At 36.2% G+C, this 22800-nt stretch overlaps 1 pseudogene; it reads left to right on the forward strand.

Annotated features, from left to right (window-relative positions):
* The first annotated feature begins 17863 nt into the window (after positions 1–17863).
* LOC122748376 lies at positions 17864–22388 on the forward strand (annotated as a pseudogene).
* The last annotated feature ends 412 nt before the right edge of the window (positions 22389–22800 follow it).

A 22800-nucleotide genomic window follows, 5' to 3' on the forward strand; every position in this document is an offset into this window, starting at 1 on the left:
GATATATGAAAATTCCACATTTCCAACTTGAGATTATTGTCACTACCTGGCCCTAATCACATAGCAAACACGACTGGCTCCAGACTAAGCTCATGTTGTAAATTCAAGGCGCCCAGCTTTCTGGGTGTCCCTGACATGTCTGCTTTATTATCTGTTTGACCAACCACTGCCTGGCTAATCAGATACTTTGCTTCTTCAAACAAAGAGTCATCTCTAACTGACCCCAGCAAGCTGATCAACTGTATTTCTTCATGGTCATAGTGTCCCCCTCAGGGCCACAGCATCCCTAACTGGGCCCAGGCCCACCAGGCTGCTACTACAATTTAAACATGGAAAACCACCCTGCACATTTCCACATTTCAAATGGAACATAAAAGCAGATTGCATATGAGATGAAGAATGTCTGTTTCATACACACGTAGGCACACACATACACATGTAACTTTCATGTGTTTTTAAAAACAATCCTGGAGGGGCAGCTAGTTGGCGCAGTGCATAAAGCACCAGCCCTAGATTCAGCAGGACCTGAGTTCAAATTGGGCCTCAGACACTTAACACTTACTAGCTGTGTGACCCTGGGCACGTCACTTAACCCTCATTGCCCCGCAAAAAAAAAAAAAACCCAAAACAAACAAAAAACCCAATCCTGTTTAATATCCTTCCTATATGTGTGTGTGTATGTATGTGTGTGTATTGTGAGATTTAAAATGTGAGATTTAAAATTGGATACAAGAGCATTAAACTCCCTTTTAACCTTTCCCTTATATATCTCCCAGACCAATAAGTGAAAGAAACCTCTGAGCTTTAGTTAGAGCTTTTATTGTTTGGGAATTACAAGGTGATGTTGATTAGAGAGATAGGAAAGTAGAAATACAAATAAATAGTCTTAGACCTAAGCTTAGTCTATATTCCATATAGAACTCACCAAAAACCCAAGGCCACCTCTGAGGTTGAGAACTGCATCAAGCACGTGCTGTTATGGAGAACCAGGCCGAGTCGAACCTGAGTCAGCGTCTGTGTGTGCAGAGCAAGCCAGCGGGCGAGGAGAGCGGAAAAAGACCTCACTTCCATTCTCTCCTTGCCTGTTAAGCTCGCACCCTGGAAGTGGAATGCTTAGCAGGCGGACAGACGGTTCGTCAGGGTCTCCTCCCTGAAAGAGTGGTCCTTCAGTTTTCGCTAACCGACAGTTAAAAGCTTTCACTTTTTACCACAGTATATACACACAAACACACACATATACACTTCTCTTCTTTTGGCATTTCCTTTTAAAAAAATAAACATTTGATTTAAATTTTGAGTTCTAAATTCTATCCCTCTTTCCCTCCTTTCCCTCCCCCCACCATGAGGCAGTAAACTATAGATGTAGGTTATACATGTACAATTATGTAAAGCATTTCTAGATTATTCATTTTGTATAAGAAGACTCCAATAAAAGGAAAAAAAATGAAAAAAGAGAAAGTGAAAATTAGCATGCTTCAGTCTGTTTTCAATCAATATCTGTTCTTTTTCTAGAGGGCGATATGTTTCATCATTAGTCCTTTGGGATTGTCTTGGATCATTGTATTGCTAATAATAGCTGTCATTCACAATTCTTCATTGAACAATATTGCTGTTATCATTTACTATGTTCTCCTGGTTCTGTTCTGTGTTTTAAAAATTATTTGTGTTAGGCTGTGCTTGCTAAAATATTTGCTACTTATAATTTTAATGATTATTTATATAAGGGCTATTTCACCTAGTTTGGCAGTAAGCATTTATTATTAATTAATATTAAAAACTAGTAAAGAATAGACTGTGAGGAAGTTAACACAAGCAAAAAAGCACCAGCACCATGTTGTCTCCCAGAGAGCACATGGCCTACCCACCTACCCTGTGCTGAGTGCACACCAAGTGACAGTGGGTCCAGGAAGCCTAGAACAACAAAAACAATGGCGTCCCTCATGTGATCTCATCTTTTATCCTCTTTTGATAGAGGTGAATCATTATATATTGATCAAAGCTAATTGGATAGCATCCTTCAACTCCATTGGTTGACATGACTTGAGGGTGGGTCATATTAAAATGATCTCTACAGATGACAGACATCAGGAAGAAGTGTGCAAAAAGACTCTCCCCCATGGTGCTCAGGACAAAGTCCATTATGTGGGTGTGGTAAAATCCCATAAAAATAAAATAAAAATAAAATCACTTTGCTAGACAAAAAGGTTATCTCCATTCCCATTATACACCTGGAGTTGGCCCTGAACATGATCAAAACTTCCTCCTAAGAATTTCACTTGCTGGCATCAGGGGGAGAGAAAGACAACTAAAACCGATTCTCCTCAAGAAATCCATTATTAATAATCATTTTCTCACAGTTCACATAGGTATGCATCAATTCATGTAAGTCTTTCCAGTTTTTTTCTGAAATCATCCAGCTTGTCATTTCTTATAATTCAATATTTTGTTATATTCATATACACCTGCTTGTTTAGTCATCCCCAAATTCATGAGCATCCTATTGATTTCCAATTCTTAGCTACCACAAAGAGTTCCTATTAATATACATATATACACATACATACATATTTACATACATATATACATATATGTAGATAGACACATTATACATACAGGTCCTTTCCCCTTTTTTTTGATGTCTTTAGTATATAAACCACACAGTGTTATTTATGGATTAAAGGGTATTTTCTAGAGCATTTTTACATAGCTGTAGATAGCTTTTATTTCTTTGTCTGAAAACTGCCTATTTATATATTTCAGGCATTTATCAATTGGGTAATGACGTATTTGTTTATGTAAATTTGTTTTGTTTTTGGTTATTTGTGGGGCAATGAGGGTTAAGTGACATGGGTCACACAGCTAGTAAGTGTCAAGAGTCCAAGGATGGATTTGAACTTAGGTCCTCCTGAATCCAGGACCGGTGCTTTATCCATTGTGCCACCTACCTGCCCCTGTTTATATAAGTTCGAATCAGGTCTTTGTATATTTGGAAAATGAAGCTTTTATCAGAGATACTTATTGCAAAAATTCTTTCCCAGTTTTATGCTTTTCTTATAATTTAGGTTACATTGGTTTCATTTGTGGAAAAGGTTTTTAATTTTCTATAATGGAAATTATCTATTTTACATTTTTTAATAGTCTCTACAGCTTTTTTGGTTCTAAATTCTCCCCCTCTCCATAAATCTGACACATAAACTATTCCATACTCTTTTAATTTGCTTATGGTATCACATTTTATGTGTAAATAATGTACATCTTTTGACTTTATTTTAGTATGGAGTGTGAGATGTTGGTCTATGCCTAGTTTTTGCCATAGTGTTTTCCAGTTTTTGCAGAAATTTTTGTCAAATAATGATTTTTTTGGTCCCCAAGCCCTAGATATTTGGTTCATCATGTACTAGATTACTCTGGACATTTACTATGGTATAATTTTTACCTATTATATTCCCCTGATCCACTACTCTATTTATGAGCCAATACAAGATAGTTTTGATAATTACTGCTTTATAATACAATTTGAAATCTGCTAGAGTTAGAGCACCTACTTTCCTTTTTTTCCCCCTCCAATTGATCCCTTTGATATCCTTGAGCTTTTGTTCTTCCATAGTTTAATTTAGATAGGATTCCCATTTGTGTTATATTGGCTCAGCCAACCCATGAGAAATTGATATTTTTCCAGTTCTTTAGATCTGACTTTATTTGTATTTGTGACTTTGTGTTTTATAATTGTGTTTATATATTTCTTGTGTTTGTCTTGGGAACTAGACTCCTAAGTATTTTATTATTCAGTTATTTTAAATGGAATTTCTCTTTCTATTTCATGCTGCTTGACTTGGTACTATATAGAAATGCTTATGATTTAATTTTGTATCCTGCAATTTTGCTAAATTTGTTAATAATTTAAAGTAGTTTTTAGCTGATTCTCTATTATTTTCAAATATAATATCATATCACCTATAAAGATTTGTTGTTTTGTTTCCTCATTGCCTATTCTCATTCCTTTAATTTATTTTTCATCTCTTATTGCAATAGCTAACATTTAAAATATAATATTAAATATTATTTAATATTTTATTGTTCCTCAATTACATGTAATTTTTTATTAAGTATTTTATTTTTCCAGGATAATTTTCAACATTTTTTTCACAGGATTTTTAGTTCCAAATTTTCTTTTTCTACCACCCTCCCTTCCCTCCCTCCTCCCCAAGATGGAAAGAAGTCTGATATAGGTTGTATATGTGCAATCACATTAAACATATTTCTGTATTAGTCATATTGTGAAAGAAGAGTTAGAGCACAAGGGAAAACCTCAAGCAAGAGGGAATAAAAACAGTACAAAGTAGAAACAGTATGGTTCAATCTGGATTCATAATTCACAGTGATTTTTTCTGGATGTTGAGAGCACTTTCTTTTTTTTAATTAATTAATTAATTAATTAAGTTTTAAACATTTGTTTATATAAGATTTCAAATTTCAACTTTTTCTACCTCCCTCCCCTCCCTCACCCCTCCTCTAGACAGCAGGTAATCTGATATAGGTTATATATATATGTAACATTAAACATATTTCTGCATTAGGGATGTTATAAGAGAAGAATCAGAGCAAAAAGGAAAAACCTCAAAAAAGAAAAACAACAGCACCAAAAACAAAAGAACTAGTATGTTCCATCCAGCATCCACATTCCACAGTTCCTTTTTTTTCTTCTGGATTTGGAGAGCCTTTTCCATCATGAGTCCTTTGGAACTTTCTTGTACCATTGGATTAGTGAGAAGAATCTAGTCTATCACAGTTGATCAAGACATAATGTTGATCTTTGGAAAGGAGAACAGTTTATGACCAAACAAGATATAGAGAATATTATGAAATTCAAAATGGATGATTTTAATTACATTAAATTAAAAAAGATTTTGTACAAACAGAAGCAATGCATCCAAAATTAGAAGGGATGCAGAAAGCTGGGAAACAATTTTTATGGCCAGTACTTCTGATAAAGCCCTCATTTCTAAAATATATCAGGAACTAAATCAAATTTATAAGAATCCAAGTCATTCCCCAATTGAGAAATGGTCAAAGGATATAAACAGGCAGTTTTTTGATGAAGAAATCAAAGCTATCTATTGCCATATGAAAAAATGATCTAAATCACTATTGATTAGAGAGATGCAAATTAAAACAACTCTGAGGTACCACCTGACTCCTATAAAATTGGCTAATATGACAAGAAAGGAAAATAATAAATGTTGGAGAAGCTGTGGAAAAATTGGAACACTAATGAATTGTTTGTGGAGCTGTGAACTGATCCAACCATTCTGGAGAACAATTTGGAATTATGCTCAAAGGGCTATAAAGCTGTGTATACCCTTTGACCCAGCAATACCACTTTTGGGTCTTTTTCCAAAAGAGATCATAAAAAAGAGAGCACTTTCTATCATGAATTCTTTGAAACTTTTGGATCATTGCACTGCTGAGAGGAGCCGAGTCTATCCCCATTGTTCATCACACAATGTTGCTATTACTGTGTACAATATTTTCCTGGTTCTGCTCCTCTCAGTCAGCATCAGTTCATGTAAGTCCTTCCAGGTTTCTCCTCCTATTCCTTCTCCTCCTCATTGTTTCTTACAGCACAATAATATTCCATATGCCACAACTTGTTTAGCCTTTCCACTATTGATGGACATTCCCTCAATTTCCAGTTCTTTGCCACCAAAGACATTTTCTCCTATTCTCTCTCCTTTCACCCTGTCCCTCCTCAAAAGCATTTTGCTTCTGACCACTCCCTCACCCAATCCAACTTCCCTTATATCACCCATCCTACCTCTATTTGTTATCTTTCCCTCCTATTTTCCTCTAGGATAAGATAAATTTCTATACTCAAGTGATCACACATTATTCCCTTTTTGAGGCAATTCTGATGAGCATGAGGCTCACTCATTTCTCTTCAGCTCCCCATATTCCCATCCTCTGTATAAGCTTTTTATTGTTTCTTATAAGTGAGATAATTTATCCTGTTCCACTTCTCTCTTTTTCCTTCTGCATTTCTCTCTCACTTCCTATTTTATTTTTGTAAGAAATCATCCCTTCCTATTCAGCTCGTGTCTGTGTCCTCTATATATTATCCTTGAAATTGCTTAATAATAAAAAAGTTTTTATGAATTACAAGTATAATCTTCCCATATAGGTATCCCTTATGATTTCCTCTTTCTGTTTCCCATTTTATGCTTCTCATGAGTCTTGTATTTGAAAGTTAAATTTTCAGCTTTATGGAGAAATAAAAAGTCACCATAACTATAAATATGAATGGGATGAACTCACCCATTAAATAGAAGCAGATAGCAGAATGGATTAAAAAACAAAATCCTATAATATGCTGTTTACAAGAAACACATTTAACACTGAATGATACACGTAGGGTAAATGTAAAGGGATGGAGAAAATATATTATATTTAAGCTGAAGCAAAGAAATCAGGGGTAGCAATAATTATTTCAGACAAAGCAAAAGCAAAAATAGATCTAGGTACAAGAGATAAAGAAGGAAAATATATCTTGCTGAAAGACACCATAGACAATGAAATCATATTAATACTTAACATATATGCACCAAATGGTATAGCTTCTAAATTTTTGAAGGAGAAGTTGAATGACTTACAGCAGGAAATAGGTAACAAAGCTATCCTAGTGGGAGACCTTAACTTTCCCCAGTTAGAACTGTATAAATCTGACCAAAAATAAATGAGAAAGAAGTTAAGGAAATGAATAAAATTCCTGAAAAATTAGATATAATAGGTCACTGGATAAAATTGAATGGGAATAGAAAGGAATATACCTTCTTCTTAGCAGTACATGGGACTTACACAAAAATTAACCATGTATTAGGGCATAAAAATTTAGCAACCAGATGCAGAAAAGCAGAAATAATAAATATTTCCTTTTCAGATCATAATGCAATAAAATTACATTCAATAATGCACAATTGAAAAAGAGATTAAAAACCAATTGGAAATTAAATAATCTGATCCTAAAAATCAAGTGGGTCAAAGAACAAGTCATAGAAACAATTGATGATTTCATTAAATAAAATGACAATGATGAGACGACATATCAAAATTTATGCAATGCAGCAAAAGCAATTCCAAGGGGAAAATTTATATCCCTAACCACTTACATAATTAAAATAGAGAAGAAGAAAATCAATGATTTGGTCATCCCACTAAAAAAAACTCGATAATGAACAAATTAAAAATTCCCATTTAAGCACCAAATTGGAAATCCTGAAAATCAAAGGAGAGATTAATACAATTGAAAGTAAGAAAACCATTGAATTAGTAAATAAAACTAGAAGCTGGTTCTATGAAGAAAACAAAGAAAAAAAAACCATTGATTAATTTGATCAAAAAAAGAAAAGAATAAAACCAAATTACTAGGATCAAAAATGAAAGGGGTGAAATCACCACCCATGAAGAGGAAAATTAGACAATTATCAATAACTAGTTTGCCAAATTGTATGCCAATAAATTTAACAATCTAAATGAAATGGATGAATATCTACAAAAATATGAGTTACCCAGATTAGCAGAAGAAGAAATAAAATATTTAATTAACCCAATTTTAGAAAAATAAATTGATCAAGTCATCAATGAACCTCCTAAGAAAACCCCCCCAGGAGCAGATGGATTCACTAGTAAATTCTAGCAAATGTTTAAAGAACAATTAATGCCAATACTACATGAAATATTTGAAAAAAAATAGGTGGAGTCCTACCAAATTCCTTTTATGAGACAAATATGGTGCTCATACCCAAAACAGGAAGAGCCAGAACAGAGAAAGAAAATTATAGACCAATCTCACTGATGAATATTGATGCAAACATTTTAAATAAAATAGTAGCAAATAGATTACAGAAATATATCACAAAGACCATACACTATGACCAAGAGGGATTGATACTAGGAATGCAGAGATGTCTCAATATTAGGAAAACTATTAGCATAATTGACTACATTAATAACAAAAGCAACAGAAATAATATGATTATCACAATAGATACAGAAAAGACCTATGACAAAATACAGCACCCATTCCTATTAAAAACTCTAGAGAACATAGAACTAAAAGCTTACCTTAAAATGATAAGTACTAATTATCTAAGAGTATCAGCAAGCATTATCTGAAAGGGGGATAACCTAAAAGCCTTTCCAATACAATCAGAGGTGAAGCAAGGATGCCCATTATCACCTTCATTATTTAATATTGTATTAGAAATGTTAGCTATAGGAATAAGAAAAGAAAAAGAAATGAAAGGAATTAGAATAAGCAGGGATGAAGCAAAATTATCACTCTTTACAGATGATATGATTGTGTACTTAGAAAATCCTACTTGAAGACCAGAAGATGGAGGTTCAGCTTTCCTCTTTGTGGTCAGCCAAACTGTTGTTCAAAAATCTAAATGTGGGTTCTAATCTGTCCCCACCCCCAGTTTTGGGGGGAAACTGGCTAAAATCACTGATAAATTCACCAGGAGTTTAGGCTTTTAAGGGTTTATTCAAAGATATAAGATAGTAAAGAGAGAGAAAGACTGAGGACAGATTTCTTATATTATGAAAATCCTAGCCTTCCTAACCTCCCACATGAAGTCCTGCCACCAAGCCGATGTTTCTCACCCAAAGAGGAAGAACCCCTCTGCCAGCATCCGTTTCCTACTTTGTGTTCTCCTCCCAGAAATGGGAGGCTCCTCAAGTGGATTGGCTGGTAGTTTTGATAGACAGTACCCACGAGCAAACGTCATTTCCTGAGGCCAAAGAACTTGACCACATGGATTGCCCTCAGACGCCTTCTCCTCATGGTGGAGCTTTCCTGTAGTAACTCTCCAGCAGGTGGTATCACTCCAATTATTACAGTGGTAATTATCAAAACAATCTGGTACTGGCTAAGAAATAGAGAGGTAGATCAGTGGAATAGAAGAGATAGAAACAACACTATAGTAAAATGACTATAGTAATCTAGTCTATGATGAAGGCAAGGTTGTAAGTTTTTGTATCAAAAACTCATTGTTTAACAAAAATTTCTGGGAAAACTAGAAAACAGCATGGCAGAAATTAGGGATAGCCAAACATCTCACACATATACTAAAATAAAGTCAAAATGGGTACATGATTTACAAATAAAAGCTGAAACCATAAGAAAATTAAAGGACTATGGAATTGTCTGGCAGATTTATGGACAGAGGAAGGATTTAGGACCAAAGAAGATATAGAGAATAAAAGTAAATGTAAAATAGATCATTTTGATTATATAAAATTAAAAAGCTTTTGGAAAAACAAAACTAATTTATCCAAGATTACAAAGCAAGTAGAAAACTGTGAAAGAATTTTTGAAACAAATATCTCTGATAAATGCCTTATTTCTTAAATATATAAAGAACTGCATCAGTTTTTTAAAAATACAAGTCATTCCCCAATTGATAAATGGTCAAAGGATTTGAACAGACAGTTTTCAGACAAAGAAATCAAAACTATCTATAATCATATGAAAAAAATGCCCTAGATCATTAATGAACAGAGAAATGCAAATTAAAACAACTGAGATATTACCTTACACCTATTAGAATGCCAAATATATCAAGAATGGAAAATATTGGTTGTTAGAGGGATTGTGGGAAAACTGGAATGCTAATCCACTGTTGGTGGACCTGTGAAAAGATTCAACCATTCTGGTGAGCAATTTGGAACAATGCCCAAAAGGCTATGGAATTGTGCATACCCTTTGATTGAGGAATACCACTACTTAGTTTATATCCCAAAGACAACACCAAAAAGAGAAAAAAAGACCTATTTGTACAAAAATATTTAGAGCAGATCTTTGAATGACTATTCTCAACAATATGATAATCCAAGACAATCCCAAAAGAATATTCATGAAACATACTATCCACCTTCGAAGAAGGAACTGATATTGATGGAACAGACTGAAGGATGCTATTTTTCACATTCTCTCATTAAGTGACAAATATGGTGATGTTTTGCATGATCATATATGTATAACCCATATCGGATTGTTTGCCACCTCAGGAAGAGGGGAGGGAAGGGATGGAGGGAGGGATAGAGATTGAAATATAAAAATATAAATAATAATGTTTAAACTGAAAAAATATTTAAAAATTAAAAACAAACAAAACAAACAAAACTTTATGTAATCAAAATGATATATTTTACATTTTATAATGCTCTTTAGATTATTGGTTCTAAATTCTTCACCTTTCCATAAATCTGACATGCTCTCTTAATTTTCATAAGGTATCACCCTTTATATGTAAATCATGTATCCATTTTGACCTTATATTTGTATACAGTGTGAGATGTTGGTGTATAAACAGTTTCTGCCATACTGTTTTCCAGTTTTCCCAGCAGATTTTGTCAAAAAATTAGTATTTCTTCCAAAAGCTTGGATATTTGGGTTAATCATATACTAGATTACTATAGTCATTTACTATGGTATAATTTCTACCTACTCTATTACACTGATTCACCTCTTTAGTTCTTAGCCAGAACCATAGTTTTTTCATTGATTTCTTTGATATCCTTGAACTTTTGTTCTTCCAGATGAATGCTATTATTTTTTCTGCATATTCATCTTCCAGATGAATGCTATTATTTTTTCTGCATATAAAACACATTTTTGATAGTTTGGTATACTACTAAATAAATCGATTAATTGAGGTAGGATTGCCATTTTTATAATATTGGCTCAGTCTTTCCTGGAGCAATTAATATTTTTTCAAATTGTTTATATCTGGCTTTATTTTTGTGAAAAATGTTTTATAGTTGTATTCATATATTTCTTGGGTTTGTCTTGGCAAGTAGACTCCCAAGTATTTTAGACTGTTTATAGTTATTTTAAATGGAATTCCCATTTAATTTTAATCTCTCTTGCCATTGTCCATTATTGCACTATGAAATTTTATTGCACTATGAAATTAAAAGAATTTGTTTACTATTTCTGCTTTTCTGTATTTGGTTGTAACTATTTTTTATATCCTACTACATGGTTAATTTTTGTGTGGCTAGGTACTAGGTATTGCTGAGAAAATGTACAATTCTTTCTATCCCCATTCACTTTTTTCCAAAGATCTAATTTTTTCCAGAATTTTATTCACATCCTTAACTTCTTTCTTGTTTATTTGTTAGTTAGATTTATCTAGTTCTGAAAGGGGAACATTAAGGTACCCTACCAGTATGGTTTTATTATTTATTTCCTCCTGTAACTCATTCAACTTCTTAAAACATTTAGATTCTATACCATTTGGTGCAAATATATTAAGTATTGACTTTGTACCTATGGTACCTTTCAGGAATGTATAGTTTCCTTCTCTTTTAACTAGATCTATTTTCACTTTTTCTTTGTCTGAAATCATGATTGCTACCCCTTGTTATTTTTCATTTGTTTGTTTTTTGCTTTAGCTGAAACATAATTGATTCTGCTCTAGCCCCTTAACTTTACCCTGTGAGTATCTCTCTACTTCAAATATGTTTCTTGTAAACATATTGTAGAATTTTGTTCTTTAATCCATTCTGTTATCTGCTTCCACTTAATGGATGAGTTAATCCCATTCACATTTATAGTTATGATAACTAATTGTGTATTTCCCTATATCCTTTATTCCCCTGTTTCCCCCTCTTTAATTTATCCCCACCTTTTCCCTCATTACAAGTTTCTTTTTTACTTCTGATCACCACATTCCCCAATGTGCCTACCCTTTTATCTATCCCCCATTCCTCTTCTATTATTCCCATCCTTTTTCTACTTCCTCAAACAATAAGATAGATTTCTATATCCAACTGAATTTGAATGTTATTTACTCTTTGTGCCAATTTTGATGTGAGTAAGGTTTAAACTGTTCCTACATTCCCCCTGCCCCATCTTCCCCTCTTTTATAATAGCTCTTTCATGCCTCTCTTATGTGGTATAATCTTTTACCCCTTTCAACCCTCCCCTTCTTCTTCCAGTGCTATATCTCAACCCTTAATTTTGTTTTTTAGGGTATCATTCCATTTTGATGTCCACTTATATCCACACTTTCTATCTACATATACGCTTTCTAATTAATAGATTTTTGGGAGTTATAAATATGATTTTTTTCATATAGAAACATAAACATATATTCAGTTCTGGTCTTTTAATTAGAAATGCTTGACAGTTTTATATTTCATTAAATATCAATTTTCCCCCAAAAAAGAATATATTCAATTTTCCTAGCTAGGTGATTCTTGGTTGTAAACCTAACTCCTTTGCCTTCTGTTATTTCATATCCCAAGCCTTCTGCTTCTTTAATGCAGAAGCTGCCATATCTTGTGTAATCTTTAATGTAGTTCAATTATATATGAACTCTTTCTTTTTGGTTGTTTGCAGTAATTTCTCCTTGATCTGTGAGCTCTTGAATTGGGCTATGATTTTCCTAGAAGTTTTCATTTTCAGATCACTTTCAGGAAGTGATCAGTGGATTATTTCCATGTCTATTTTGCCATCTGGTTTTAATATTTCAGGGCAATTTCTTTTTAAATAATTTGAAAGATGCCCGTAATTTTTTATTTAATTTTTTGTTTTTTATGTTTGTTTTTGATCATGGACTTTGGGTAATTAAACAATTCTTATATTATCTTCCTAGTATCTATTTTCTAGGTTAGTTAGTTAGTTTGCTTGTTTTTATAGAGTCATTAGTTTTCACTTGTTCAATTCTAAATTTTGAGGAAGTACTTTCTTCAGTGAGCCTTTGTAGTTGTAGTTCTTTTTTTTCCTATTTGGAAAAATTCTTTTTTTGTTTGTTTTTGTTTTTTATTTTAAGGGAGCTTTTTTCCGCAGTTAATTTTGTGTATCTTTTCTCATACTATTTACTCTTTTTGATGAATCTTTTTTCTTTGTTGGTCAGTCAATAAACTGAATCTCTTGCTTTAGTCTTATTTCTTTTCCCAAATTTTCTCCTTCTCTAATTTGCTATTTAAAACCATTTTTAAACTTTTCCAGGAATTTTTTTTGGGCCTGGGAAAAAACTATATTTTTCTTTGAGGTTTCAAATGTAGACATTTTCACTCTATCATTTTTCTGATTTTCTGCTTTGATCCTCCCTATCAGTATAGAAAGCTTATATTGTCAAGCTTAATTTTTTCCTCATTTTTTTGCCTTTATTTCCATGACCTGCTGTTTTTATGTTGGCGTCTCTCCATTATTGCTAGCCAACTGTTAAAACTTTTTTTTACCACATTCCCCCCTTTTGTTCCTCAAGAAACAAAATATTTCCTAGATGGAACAGTAAAAAGAATATAATAACTATTGCTAACTAATAATATGTGAACAATATAGAAAAGGAAGAGAGGAAAGTTTTGTTCAGAGGGGTGATTTTTTTTGTCCTCATGAACTGATGCTTTGACATTAGTCTGTAAAGACTAAAAGTTTTAACAGTCGGCTAGCGATAATGGAGAGATGCCAGTTTTTTTAAGGACCACCCTTTTGGGCAGGAGACCAACGGCATGAGCTACGCACGCCAGATTGCCTGCTATGCACTCGACTTCCGGGGTGCAAGCTTAAAAGGCAAAGAGAGAATGGAAGTGGGAGATCTTTTTCCTGCTCTGCTGGTCTCCTGACTGCACTGTACTCCAGACGCTGACTGGAATTCGACTCAACCCGGCTCGCGGTTAGCAGCACGCGCTTGACTCGGTCTCTCTCTCTCCCCAAAGGTGGCCTTGGGCTTTTGGTGAGTTTTATACGGAATATAGACTAAGCTTATAGACTAAGCTTAGACTTAAGATGATTTGTATTGTATTTCTACTTTCCTATCCCTCTAATCAACATCACCTGGTAACTACCACACACTAAAGCTCTAACTAGAAAACCAGAAGCTTCTTCCATTTACTAGTCTGGGAGATAAATTAAGGGAAAGGTTAAAGAGGGGAGATTTATGATCTAATATCCAATTTTAAATCTCACAGTGTGAGAGTTGGACTTTAGTCCTGCAGTGTCCTTTGTTTTTGTGCTTGGGCTCAGGGTCTTACTGCTGGCTTCCACTGTGCTTTAGGGCTTAGCAGCTTGCTTTATTTCTATAATAGCCTTCTTTCCTGGTTTGTACTGATGGGTGGATTCTCCATGTCTGCCTTCCCTGGTGTGAGGTTCAGCTGCTGGCCTGCTCCAATGATTGGTTTCTATGGGAACAGAGTCTTTCTGGTGGCTGGTGCTAAAGGAAAGATATGGTTGCTCATCAGTTCCATGAGTAGTGAACTGTTGCTTGGTTGCTATAGAAGCAGGGTCTCTCTACTAGCAGGATCTGGGGGAATAATTTTGTTCAGGATCTGCCTGAGGGTTGAGGGACCTGCTACTGGGTTGTGATGGAAACAGAATCTCTCCACTGGTAGGCTCTCAGGGCAGGAGATTTAATACTGTTCAGTAGTGTGATGAAGGCCTCCCAGGTGGCTTGTGCTATGAGTGGGGTCAATGGTGTGGGGCCTGTGGAGCTCTGCAGCTCCAGTTGCTCACTTGTTTAGGGGATAGCTGGTTTGTAAGAGGGCAGGGCCTCACTGATGCATTGAACTGGGCTTATACCCTTGCAGCAGTTAGACTGGCTGCTGTTGTTACTGCTGCTCTCAGACTTCACCCCCACTCTCACTCCAATAAGAAAGATCATTCCTGAAGGACTGGTAACCTGATTTCATGGTCCTGGAATAATTCTGTCAGTTTATTGTTTAGAGGGGAAATTTCTGAAGGCGTCAGAGGGTTCCTTCCACGCTCCACCATCTTTGCATTGGGAGATCTTGCATTCCTATTGTTAATCCTATGTAGACTCAAACAACTTTCTAATTAAAGGGGGAAAAAAAACAAAAACAAATAAGCACAGTTAAATAGAATTAACCCAAATTATGTTCCTGTCAAAAATATGTTTCTGTACTTTATGTCTGTCTATTACTTTCAGTCAAGAGTTGAGCACCATGATTCAACAGAGGTCCTCTTAAAACATTGTAGTTTTTTGAGTTGTTCATGAGTTCTTAAGTCTTTGAAAGTTTTTTTCCACCCTTACACCATTATTGTCCTTGCATAAAATATTCCCCTACTTATGTTCCATTCACTCAACATCAGTTCATATTACCCAGGGTTCTCTGAAATAATTTGATTTGCAGTTTCACATAATTGCACTATGACACCTTCATTTTCATTTACTCTTCATATAGCTATTTCCCCAATTTTCTTTTTTTTCATAAAATGCAGAATATGATATATTTTATTTATTTAGTTAGTTGTTATTTTTGCAGGGAAATAAGGGTTAAATAACTTTCCCAGGGTCACACAGCCAATAAGTGTCAAGTGTCTGAGGCCAGATTTGAACTCAGGTACTCCTGAATCCAGGGCCAGTGCTTTATTCACTGCACCACCTAGTTGCCCCCATATTTTATTTTTTAATCATAAAAGTATTTTATTATTTTTCAGTTACATGTAAAGATAGTTTTCAACATTTGTTTTGAGTTCCAAATTTTTCTCCCTCCCTTCCTTCCCTCCCCCTCCACTAGACAGAAAGCAATCTGATATAGGTTACACATGTACAATCAGAATAAATATATTTCTGCATTAGTCGATGTTGTTAAAGAAAAATCAGAATAAAAGGGGAAAAAACCTCATAAAAGAAAAAAAAAAGTAGAAACAGTATGGTTCAATCTGAATTCAGATTCCACAATTCTTTTTTTTTTCTGTATGTGGAGAGCATTTCCTATCATGATTCCTTTGGAATTGTCTTGGATTATTTTTATTGCTGAGAAGAGCAAAGTCTATCACAGTTGACCATCGCACAATGTTGCTGTTACTGTGTACAGTGTTCTCCTGATTCTGCTTACTTCACTCAGCATCAGTCCATTTAAGTCTTTCCAGGTTTTTTCTGAAATCTACCTGCTCATCATTTCTTATAACACAATAATATCCCATTACATTCATTTACCACAACATGTTCAGCCTTTCCCCAATCGATGGGCATTCCTTCAATTTCCAATTCTTTGCCAATATGTTTTGTACATATGAGTCCTTTTCCCTTTTGTATGATCTCTTTGGGATACAGACCTAGTAGTGGCATTACTGGGTCAAAGGGCATGCACAGTCCCATAGCCCTTTGGGCATAGTTCCAAATTGTTCTCCATAATGATTGGATGAATTCACAACTCCACAAACAATGCATTAGTGTACCAATTTTTCCATAACTTCTCCCACATTTATTGTTTTCTTTTTTTGCTTTATTGTCATATTAGCTATTTTGATAGGTGTGAGGTGGTACCTCAGAGTTGTTCTTTATTTGGGGGGGCCAGGTAATGAGGGTTAAGTAACTTGCCACACAGCTAGTGTCAAGTGGCTGAGGCCAAATTTGAACTCAGGGCCTCCTAAATCCAGCACCAGTGTTTTATCCACCTAGCTGACCCAAAGGATTTTCTATATAAACATGAGGTTTGTTATGCTTGTAAATAATCTTTATTCATTTTTTTTTTTTTTTTTTGGTGAGGCAATTGGAGTCAAGTGACTTGCCCAGAGTCACACAGCTAGTAAGTGTTAAATGTCTGAGGCTGGATTTGAACTTAGGTCCTCCTGACTCCAAGGCCAGTGCTCTATCCACTGTGCCACCTAGCTGCCCCTCAGAGTTGTTTCAATTTTCATTTCTCTAATCAGTATTGATTTAGGGAATTTTTTTCAAATGGCAATATATAGTTTTGATTTCTTCATCTGAAAACTGCCTGTTCATATCCGTTGACCATTTCTCAAATGGGGAATGACTTGCATTCTTATAAATTTGATTTTGTTCCCAGTATATTTTAGAAATGAGGTCTTTATCAGAAACACTCAGTCCAAAAATTCTTTCCCAGCTTTCTGCTTCCCTTCTAATCTTGGTTGTATTGTTCTTGTTTGTACAAAAACTTTAATTTAATGTACTCAAAATACTACATTTTGAATTTCATATTAATCTTTATCTCTTATTTGATCATAAATTCTTCTTCCCTCCATAGATCTTAGTTCTAAACTTTTCCTTCCTCTCCTAATTTACCTATGGTATCACTATGTCTAAATCATGTACACAATTTGATCTTCTTTTGGTATATGGAGTAAGATGTTGGTTTTATTTTGTCTACAGTTACTTTGAATGAACTTTCTCTTTCTTCAATTTTCTAAAGGATCATATAGGGTACCCACTTAGCATCTTGTTCTCTGATTTTCCCTCTTTGATTCCTTCTTTAAGATTAGATAGATTTACTAATAACTATTCCCTCCTTACTATTGTCCTCCCCTTTAACCCATTCCATCACGGTCCCTGCTTTTTCCTTCTTGAGTGTGATAACTTCTTATAATAAATAGTTTATATGTATGTGTTTGAATCTTATTTGTATATTTTCTATAAAGGTGAGGTTCTTCTCCCACTTCTCCCTACTTGTTTGTATGCTCTTTTTCCATGTATCCCAAATACAAGGAAAAGTTAACCCACCTTCCTCTCTTCTACACTAATGCATTCTTTCTACCCTTCCTTCTCTTCTGGCTCTCAAAACCATTAAAACAATAAGAATTCATGGTGTGTGGTTTTTTTAAATTTAAAACTGGGGGCAGCTAGGTGGTACAGTGGATAAAGCACTGGCCCTGGAATCAGGAGGACCTGACTTCAAATCCAGCCAGAGACACTTGATACTTACTAGCTGTGTGACCCTGGGCAAGTCACTTAACACTCATTGCCCTGCCAAAAAAACTACAAAAAACCCCCCAACTAAATGTGCATTTCTTTGTAGCCACACTCAAGTCAAGTATGGAGTCACTGCCTCTGACTGAACAAGATGATGCTGAGCATCAAAAGGCAGAGAAGGCTTCATGGGGAAGGTTCAGGGCTTGCCCTGGTCCTGCTTTGCTGATAAAGTCCGATGCTCCTTCTTAGAATGCAAAATTTGAAAAGGGGAATCAGGCATACCTTTCATCTATACCTCAAAAGCCAGACCAAGTGGAGAAATATTTGTTGAACTTGAACATGAAGTCAAATTGGCACTGAAAAAAGACATAGAAACAATGGGACACAGATATGTTGAAGTATTCAAGTCAAACAACGTTGAAATGGTTTGGGTGTTGAAACGCCTGATGCTGCCAATGATGGCTTTGTGTTCCTTAGAGAACTCCCATTTCACTGTAGCAAAGAAGATAACACAGGCTATAACAGCCTTGGTAGAGGAGCTGGGTTTGAAAGAATGAGGTGAGGTGACTATGGTGGAGGGTATGGAGGTTATTGTGACTACAATGTATATAATGATGGATATGGCTTTGGGTCACATAGATGTGGAAGAGACAACAATTACTGATCTGCAGGAATGTCTGGTCATAGATATGGTGATGGTGGGTCCACCTTCCAGAGTATAACAGACCATTGTATGCACACAAGGGGATTACCTTACAGAGCTACTGAAAATGATATTTACAATTTTTTCTCACCACTCAACCCTCAAGGACACGTTGAAATTGGACTAAATGGCAGAATGACTGGAGAGGCAGATGTTGAATTTGCTACTCATGAAGATGCTGTGGGAGCTATGTCAAAGAAAATATGCAGCACAGTAATGAAGACTTAAATTCTACAGCAGGAGCAACTGGTGGTGCTTATGGTTGCCAAATGATGTGAGGTGTGAGCTTGTCAAACAAGTCCACTTATGGTAGTCCAGATAGCCAGCAGCTGAGTGGGAGTTTCAGCAGAGGCTAATGTGGTCAAAGCAGCATGAGCAGATATGACCAAGGAAAATTCCAGTGGTTTTTGTTTGTTTGTTTATTTGGGGTTTTTTGGGGGGGAAGGGTGGCAATGAGGGTTAAGTGATTTGCCTAGGGTCACACAGCTAGTAATTGTCAAGTGTCTGCAGCCAGATTTGAACTCAGGTCTTCCTGAATCCAGGACCAGTGCTTTAGTCAAAAGCACCTAGCTGCCCCCCAAAACTGCCATAATTTTCTTTTTTTTCCCCCAGCAACAAACATTTATTTTACTTTCCAGTTACATGTAAGGGTAATTTTCAACATTCATTTTCATAAGATTTAGAGTTCCAAATTTTTCTCCCTCCCTCCCTTTCCTCCCCCCTCCACAAGATTGCAATCAGGTTATATATGTACAATCCACAAGTGTTCTTTTTATCAGTTCTTTCTATAGGGGTTCAGAGTAAGCTTCCTCATTAGTTCCTTGGGATTGTCTTGGATCATTGCACTGCTGAGAGTAGTTAAGTCATTCACAATTGCTCATTGAACAATACTGCTGTCACTATGCACAATGTCCTGCCAGCTCTGCTCACTTCACTATACATTGATGTTCATTAGTCTTTCCAGGTTTTTGGGGGATCATCCTCTTTGTCATTTCCTGGAGCACAAGATCATTCCAGTACAATCATATAACACAGCTTTTCCCATCATTCCACAATTGATGGACATTCCCTTGATTCTCAATTCTTAGCCTCCACCAAGAGTTGCTATAAATAGTTTTTGTACAATTTTCCCCCTTTTCTCTTTTTCATGATTACTATTGTTAACTGTTTCCCTTCCATCCTATTCCCTTCTCCATGATATTTATTCTATTATCCATCTTCTTTCATCCTATCACTCTTCAAAAGGGATTTGCTTTTTTCTGTCCCCTTCCCCCACTCTGCCCTTCCTTCTTTTGCTCCTTTCTCTTTATCCCCTTCCCCTCCTATTTTCCTGCAGGGTTAGAGAGATTACTCCACCGGATTGAGTGTGTACATTATTCCATCCTTGAGCCAATTCTAATGAGATTGAGGTCTTTGAGCCAATTCTCTACTGTCCAGATTAAACAGATTACTCCACCCAGTTGGGTGTGTGTGTGTGTCAGTACCTCCTTGAGGCAGCTCTGATGAGTTTAAGGTCTTTGAGCCTTTTCTGATGAGTGTAAAATTAATTTGCTGTCCTGCTCCTCTCCCATCTCTTCCCCCTCTTCATAAACCTTTTCCTGTTTCTTTCATGTAGGATTTTACCTCTGCCCTTCCCCCTCCCCCAGTGAATTCCCTTCACCCCTCAATTTAACCCTAAAGATGTCATCACTCAGCTAAGTGACACAGTGGACAGAACATCACCCCCTGGACTCAGGGGGATCCCAGCCAAAACCTGGCCTCAGACACAAGACAGTTGCCCACTGTATGACCCAGGTATGTCCCCCAGCTTCAATTTTTTATGGTTCTCTAGGGTCTTGTAATTGAAAGTCAAATTTGCCATTGAGTTCAGGTCTTTTCATCACAAATATCTGAAAGTCTTCTTTTTCATTAAAGTCCCATTTTTTCCGCTGAAAGATTATGCTGACTTTTGCTGGGTAGGTGATTCTTGGTTGTAATCCCATTTCCTTTGCCCTCTGGAATATCATATTCCATGTCCTCCAGTCCTTTAATGTAGAAGCTGCTAGATCTTGTGCTATCCTGACTAGGGTTCAACAGTATTTGAATTCTTTCTTTTTGACAGCTTGCAATATTTTCTCCTTGACCTGAGAGCTCTGGAATTTGGCTATGATATTCCTAGGAGTTTTCCTTTGGGGATCTCTTTCTGGAAGTGATTGGTAGATTCTTTCAATTTCTATTTTAGCTTCTTCTTCTAGAATTTCAGGGCAATTTTCCCTGAGAATATCTTGGAAGATGGTGTCTAAGCTCTTTCCTTGATCATGGTTTTCAGGTAGACCAATAATCTTCAAACTATCTCTCCTGGACCTATTTTCCAGGTCGGCAGTTTTTCCCAGAAGATATTACACATTGCTCTCTATTATTTTATTCATTTGGATTTACTTTATTGTGTTGTGAGATTTAAAATTGGATATATGAGCATTAAACTCCCCCTTTAACTTTTCCCTTATATATCTCCCAGACCACTAAGAAAAAAAAAAGCCTCTGAGCTTTAATCAGTGAGGGATTGGTTTTTATCGTTTGGGAATTAATTAGACAACAAAAGGTGATACCAATTAGGGAAATAGGAAAGTAGAAATACAAATGAATAATCTTAGATCTAAGCTTAGTCTATATTCCTTTATAAAACTCACCGAATCCCAAACTTCCTGCCAGGCCGAGAACCAGAGCCGACCACCAAACATGTGTGCCACCACGGCTAAGCTGCAAAGCCACAGAGAGAGTCTAAACTTCCGTTCTACCCTCAGTTTTAAGCTGGCGTCCCGGAAGTTCATCACAGTCTCCACCCCAAAAGGGAGGTCCTTCAAAAGCCACTTCAGTAGCATGCACTCAACTCTCAAATGATTCAGCTAAAACTTCCATTTTTTACCAGTGTCTTGGTTTCTCCTAAAGTCACTGGCTTCCATTTGTTCAATCCTTATTCTTAGGCAATTATTTTCATCAGAGAACTTTTGTACCTCCTTTTCCATTTGGCCAATTTGACTTTTCAAGCTGTTGACTTTTTTCTCATGTCTTTCCTGCATTACCCTCATTTCTCTTTCCATTTTCCCCTCTACCTCTCTAACTTTATCTTCAAAGTCCTTTTTGAGCACCTCTATTGCTTGAGACCAATTCATATTTTTCTTGGAAACTTTAGATATAAGGGCCCTGATGTTGACATCTTCCTTTGAGGGTGCAGCTCGATCTTCCTTGTTACTGAAGAAACTTTCTATGTTGCTCACCTTTCTCTGTCTGCTCATCTTGCCTTTCTTTTACTTGACTTTTAGCTCCTTAAAGTGGGGCACTGTTTCCAGGCTGCAGTATCCCAAGCTTAAGAAGTCCCAGGTGGTAAGATTTAAGGAGAATCAGGTTCCTCACTCACACGGCCTGTTCCCTGGCCCTTATATGACCCCAGACCAACTTGCTAATCAACCAGCTTTGTGTGTTGTGGTTGTTAGCTCTGATGAGCCTGTGCCCTTCCCTGTCCTGGGCCACTCTTACTCGAGCCTACTTCCTGGTTCTCAGCAGGGGTGTAAAATCCAAGTTCTGCCTTAGCACCAGCATAGAACCCTGTATTCTCCCCCCTCCCCAGGGCTCAGCCCTCTTACCAGATTGTGAGCTTAGTTCCAGACAACACTGGTGCTTCAGCTGATTGAGAGGCTCTGGGGGTCTGTTTCTCTGGTGAGGCCTTCCTGGGACTGGCTCTATGTCAGGGTGACTGTGGGGTTGGGCTCGACCCCTGTATTAGCAGAGCATCTCCCTCCTTCTGACCTTCCAAGCCGTTCTTGGTTAGAAGATGATTTCAGCACATTCTTCTGTGAATTTTGCTGCTCCGGGCATTTTCCTATGAAGTTATTTGGATGTTTTTTTGAGCGATTGTGTCATGAGTTCAGGAGCTCACTGCCTTTCCTCTGCCACCTTCAACTGCTGTGATTTTCAATCAGACATTGCATAGGGAGCCAAGGAGGGATGAACAGCAGCTACTACAGTAGCAGGAGCCATGTATCTATGGGACTGAACAGAATGGGAGGGATGCCTGGAATGTCCAGTATGAGTGGTGGATGGAGAATGTAATCCTGATCAATGACTCTTGGTCAACTTTTTTTTTTTTTTAAAGAAACACACACACACAAAAAATGAAGTTTAACAGTTTTGCAATGCAGGCTTGTGATTTATGCTTACTGCAAGTAAAATCAGGATTGTTTTAAAAACTTCAGGTTCAGTATTTTTGAACACAGAAAAACATTCATCTAGGATGTTATAACCAAGTTGAGTAAAGACTATAACATTTTTTTGTTTGTTTGTTTTGTTTGTTTTTTGTTTGTTTGTGTGTGTGTGTGTGTTTACAGGGCAATGAAGGTTAAGTGACTTGTCCAGGGTCACACAGCTAGTAAGTGTCAAGTG

Source organism: Dromiciops gliroides, chromosome 3, assembly GCF_019393635.1.
Source record: "Dromiciops gliroides isolate mDroGli1 chromosome 3, mDroGli1.pri, whole genome shotgun sequence".
NCBI classification, from domain to species: domain Eukaryota; kingdom Metazoa; phylum Chordata; class Mammalia; order Microbiotheria; family Microbiotheriidae; genus Dromiciops; species Dromiciops gliroides.